Source organism: Pinus tabuliformis, chromosome 2_1 (genome assembly GCF_031772625.1).
Source record: "Pinus tabuliformis cultivar Carrire ecotype Pingquan chromosome 2_1, CPIR1, whole genome shotgun sequence".
Lineage (NCBI taxonomy): Eukaryota > Viridiplantae > Streptophyta > Pinopsida > Pinales > Pinaceae > Pinus > Pinus tabuliformis.
In genome coordinates this window covers 577,186,993-577,192,992 of record NC_142299.1, presented here as the reverse complement: position 1 = coordinate 577,192,992, position 6,000 = coordinate 577,186,993, and the positions used below count along the sequence as shown (strand labels likewise).

General features: G+C 42.8%; 1 pseudogene; it reads left to right on the top strand.

The window, feature by feature from the left end:
* The first annotated feature begins 1,908 nt into the window (after positions 1 to 1,908).
* LOC149201764 (uncharacterized) overlaps positions 1,909 to 6,000 on the top strand; it is a 37,222-nt pseudogene continuing 33,130 nt past the window's right edge.

Genomic DNA, 6,000 nt, shown 5'->3' with positions numbered 1-6,000 from the left:
CATTTATTTAGATATTGGAGAACGTGCTGCCAAATTTTTGCAATGCACAAAGGAATGATTGGGACATGCACGTACCAGATGTGTTATGGCCTATAGAACTACTTGTAAGAAGCTTACTGGTCAGACACCATTTAGGTTAGTCTATGGCATAGAGGTTGTGATGCCTATGGAGTATATCGTGCCTAGTCTATGCATAGCAGCATTCACTGGGATGGCGGACCATGGAGCCTTAGAAGAGAGGCTCATGCAGCGGACAGAGCTCGAAGAAGATATATTTTTGGCTGAATTCCATCATCAAGTGTAGAAGGAATGCGAAAAGGCAAGGCACGATCGGAACATCAAACTACACACCTTCAAGGTAAATGATTTAGTTTTATCATATTACAGTAATTTTGATAAATTTCCAGGAAAATTTCAGATGCACTGGCTGGGGCCATATGTTATCAAAGAGATTACTAATGGTGGAGTAGTTCAGCTTGTGAAATTGAATGGAGATCTATTTCCGAGAAAGGTAAATGGAAGCCAATTGAAGCCATACACTAGGGATCCAACTCAATGACTACATGATGGTACCACAGTATTAGCGTGCTAGGCAGTTGCAAGGAGGCACGAGACTATAAAATACATTTCCTGGGTTGTAGAGTTTCTTGAAAAAGGGTCTGCGTGAAATAGGATGGTGTCATAGTCCCAGAAGAAGCACGAAAGGAGCTACGCTATGGGAGGGGAGACTAGGCGGTGCAACCAAAAAGTGACCATTACTCTCATTGTTCATGATTTGACTGCCAAAAGACGGTTAAGAGGAGCAGGCAGCTAGCGTTTAAGGCTCTTAAGGCTGAATTTAAGAATAAAATCTTGGGGAATCTGCCTCCAATCTCGCATTTATGGACAAAGTTTGGGGGGAATGGTTGAATTTGAATTCAAACTCACCTATAAATTACAGGCGTCATCCAGTGAGAAACACTTTGCATTCTAGGAATTTCTGAGTTGTGCTGTCTATTGCACATGAACCGTGAGTTCTTTCAGGATTTGCTCGCGAGCCCCATGTTCGCTCAGTATTCCGAGTCATATAGAAAGATTATTTGCAAAATCATGTTAGGACTAGGTCTTGCAGAAACTGTAAGCGCTGGAGAGATTGTTTGCTTTGACGGAGCTGCCCCTGAGGTTGTGAGTATGGAGGTTCCAACAACAATACCTATGACACCAAGGTTGCCTAGGATGAAGCCTACACCAACGAGAGAGGTCCCCAAGCTGAAGAAGGATAAACAAAAGAAGTTGATGCCAGTCCACGAGTCACCGAGAAAGCATGCAGCTACACAGGTGAAATGGAAAGAATAGTCAAGTGCAAAAGAGAAGGGTAAAGTGGTAGATCTGGAGGCTAAGGAGGGTGTGGAAGACATAGATATTGAGGGGGTAGACCCTATTTCTAAGCTGCCGCAGTATATCCCTTCATGTCAAGGAAAAGTAAAAGTACCGAAGGACCTAAATGAGGGATAGTTCCTCCTTAACACACCCCTATTACTAGAGAACCTACCCTTCGAAGCTCCGCACTTGGCACATATCCCGCATCTGAAGCTTGAAGATTGGGATTTGGTGGACCTCGAGCAGTTCCCCCACCTTGCCACAGACACCTTCATGAGGACGGTGTTCTACAAGGATTCTGGTGTCACCCTGCTGGAGCTGGTGGAATGGATTTGCAAAGTTAACAAGTCGGGGTTATTGAACTTGCTATGGATCCCTCACTACCACCACGCTCCAATAAACCTCATTGTCATCAAGCAGTGGCTGTGCTTGGTGCACGATGGGTGCTTGTGGCTGAATGAGCCAATCCCTATAACAGATATGTTGATACACCAGATCACATAATTACCACACTCTAGACTAAATCTAACCAAGGCATTTGGTGGAAAAATGAGCAAGCGTGACCTCGCTAAGAAGATGAAGGACAAGTTTAAACTTGTCAAAAAGCCATGCGGGTATTCGATTACCAGCATTACTGACCCCGTGGTCAAGATTTCCATGCAAATTTTGGCTGGCAAGGTGATGAGAAAGTTCTGTGCAGACAAGGTGCTAGCACTAGTGGTTTTATTGGTGGCTCAGTGCGTGGAGGGTGTACAGTTCAACTGGACGTGCTACCTATGTAGCGAGTTCCTCGTGAACTGCTGAGAGGCATAGAATGATAGAAAGACATTTCAATAGTCGTTGCTGTTGCTCTCAATTGTGTTGGTCATGTGGGATTTTCCAGAGGATAGCCAGCTTCCTCCTGTGGAAAAGGATTTACCAGAAGTAGAAAATTTCGCATCTCTTTGGGCCACAAAAGATGTTGCGTGGGTAACAGAAAGTAATGTCTTTTGGGTGCTGATGGAGGTGAGTACTCGCATGGCCATCAACCAGAAGCCACGGTTGTCACCAACCGTGTTTGAGAAACTCTTGGGGTATGCAGATTTCAAATTGGACTTCCACCATATTTACATCTGGGCATGCAAGGACCTTGACCAGAAATGGTTTGACATACCCTATCTGGCCACGGATGATGGTATTGAAAAGGTCATAAAGAACTGGGCAGCAGATTGGCATGTTGCATCTGATGAGGCCGTTGGGACTAGAAAGTCCGTGGAGAAAAAGAGAAAGGAAAAAACCAGGTAGAAGGTTCAGCTGTTGGCTGATAAGAGGAAGAAAGAGGTCGAGGAGAAGGCCAGAGCAGAAGTGGTGTGCGGCTCCAATAGAAGTCAAAAATATTGTTCGCCCCAAACAGAGGAAGAAGAGAAGTCAGAGTAGGGCGAAGGAGACTAGTAGGATAGCATTCCCTTTAGAGTGAAGTGGTATAGGTTGCAGGAAAGGGAAGGACAGTACAAAAAGACAAAAGCCTCTAAGTTGTTTCTCATTTGAATTACCTTGACAAAGGGCGACTTGGATGATATTGGAGATACGGTGCGAGATACAATAGCAAAACTGTAGTAGCAATTTGAGTAGTAGTAGAAGCAAGCACTAGGTGCCATACAAATGGGTTTGTGTGAGCTGCAAATCCAAACTATTAGACTCCAGGCAGCTGCAGGGTAGAGTAACATTGCCTTAACCAGTTTGGCACCAGGGACCACTCAAGCAGTAGAGTTGGTTCGCTTAATGGATCTCTAAGCAGTCGTGCTACCTGATGGAGCTATGAGTGTAGATGTAGCCATTGATAAGGCTATTGTCAGCACTTTGAAGAATGTGGGCCTCAACTTGGTCGCGCTCCTTAGTGAGTTCCTTCACACACTGCATGCAGGTGTGATCACATAGATTAAGGCCTGGGAGCAGTGCGTGCTGAGCATGATCAGTGAGTATAAGGTCAACAACAAATAAATGTTTGTGGGGAAAACAATAGTGCTAGAAGCATGGAAGAAATTCTAAGCATAAAACAAACAAACTGCAATTGTGGTGGTCGAGGTATGTAGGACAGTCCTTGCAGTGCATATCTCAGAGGAAGTGTCGGTGGACGCAAAGATCGGGAAGTTGGTTGCAAGTGTGTGCGATGAAAAAAAAAGTGGCTAAGGTTCAGTTTGAACTAAACTTGAAGATAACAAAGCTTGAGTTGAATTCATAGCCTTCAACTCCACCAGAGCTTAGAGAAAAGCGTGAAGCCGCTATGAAGGATGGAGCCATAGCAGTAGACACCATGGTGAGGGATTTCACCATGCTCTTTGAGCAATCCATGGAGGTAGTCACGACACTTTAGGAAGATCATAACCTGTAGAGATTAAACATATAAACCCATGAATTGCAGCAGCAATATGATGAATCAAGAGTGATAGCGTGCATCGTCGCTATATCACAGTGTTTGGCCAAGTTGCATGAGGCAAAATAGTTGCTCGAATAGGTGGAGGCAGTGCAAAATAAAGAGGTGGTCCTCAACCAGATTGGGGCCTTGGCTGGATGAGGCCTATGTTATCTCTACCACCATTGAGGAAAAGCTAGCAAGCCTATAGAGAACGCAACAAAAGATCAAGGAAGATAGTGCAAGACCAGTAATAGAGTATCTAGTAGAGCAGATCAAACAGGCATCCACGCAGAGCGTGATGGAGGTAGCAGTGGAAAAGTAGAGTTGGAAGGTCTCCACAGTAAGATCTTCACACCAGTAGAGTGACTCGGGGGCAAGTCACAATATTTGTGTTGAGGGCCTATTAGGACAGGGTCCCCTAGGGTCAATTTTGGGGCAAAAGCCCAAGTTTTGTTGCAAAGAATGTAAAGTCTCCACAAGCTGTGGCCATGAAGTGCATAGATAGTAAAGTGTCATAAAGGGTTTTACCCTTCTTTTATGTAAGTTTTGTCAAGTTGTATAGACCTACCCATGGTCCACGAACCATGGGAATGTATAAAAAGGAGAGTCTTAGAGAGTCTAAGGCATGATAGATAACAATGAAAACAAATGTAATGGGTCAGTAGAAGAAAGAACAAAGAAGTCTTAGAGTATAAGAGAGGCTCTACAACTGTGTGCGTAGAGGTCTAGAGTAGAGTCCACAGTTGAGTGCACGAACCCATGCAATTTTGTGTGCAGGGAAGTTTTGAGTCTGTAAGAACAACTAAAGTATTAATAAAGAGATTATTCTAGAAATTCATGTGTTTATCTATTTCCTTTTGTTATGAATGAATGCGTTATTATGTTATGATGAATGATGATTTTATGAATTAATATTGTATTGATGCATGAATTTACATGATTTACCTTGTTATATGGACGCACGTAGTAATAACTGTTATACAACAAAATGACCCCCTCATCAGCTCAGAGAGGAAATACATGATGGTTGAACCAAAGACCAAGTTCACAAGCCTTGTTTCCACACTAACACTGGCTATACACTAACAACATGCTTTATAAAGCTTCTATGTAAGCCTAAGGGAGCATTAGTGACCCCACTAACTCTACGTGTTGGTTCAGGGACAATGCTAGTGAAACCTACTGAGAATCTAGAGATAAAAGGAGCGAATTGAATCAGAAATATCTCTATATTCTCTCCTAAATCTACTCAGAAAAGCAAGAAAACATCTAAGTTTGACCTATTTGAGGGATTTCTAATTCTATTGAAGGAGACAAATGGGAAAGAGCTCAAAAGCATGGAAACATCATTGCTTTTACCTAAATAAACTCATGGAGGATCTTGGCAACCCTAACTCGAATGCTACATAAGCAGAGCTAGGGTTATTGTGATAGCGGTCAGATCATTTGAAAGGATATCTTACTTGATTGTTGAGCATAGTCTCAAATATAAGCATAAGAGGTTGGTAAGAAGGGAGAGAGAGAGGATCTGTAGGGGTAAGGGAAGGCTGATGCAACAAATGGTTGTAATCACTCTTCCAACATTAATATAGAACTACAGTTGTACTGTCTACTCCGTGGTGTTGGCACTATCATTCATTTATTTGTTTGTCCAATACCTTTTAGCATGAGTAGCTTAGTTATGTGTAACTATATGTCTTTTGTATATTCATGTATTAATTATCAATGTTTTATGTTGTGATTATGATTGTCTCTTCTATGTGCAGGACATGATTTGGAGCCAGCTCAGGGGACTTTCGCCTAGCTGCATTGTGCTCTCCAGAAAATCTACAATGAGGCTTGAGGTAATGAAACTGTTTTTCTTTGATAGTTAGTTATTGAGTATGGACATGCATCTAGCTTTGTGACAGTTGCAGATAATCTTATAGTTTGCCAAGGGTCCCGGGAAGACCCTTGAGGGTTTCCTTATTCTCCATACGCTGTGAATTTAATCCTATAACAGAATTGGCAAGTCCACTAGGGACTACAATTAGCTCTCAGTTTACCCAGAAATTTCCTAGTTTCCTCCTCCTTCTAGACATTCTTGTACCTCTGCATTCCTTTTCTGACCCATCAGGACCTTGCAACACTCTTCTTTCATATATTCAGCCCTGGATCTGATCCCCAAAGCCCTGTTTTGAAGTGTTTTCCCATAGTAACGCAGGTTAGCAGTGTAAATAGGGATTTATAAAGCTCTTTATCTGCAC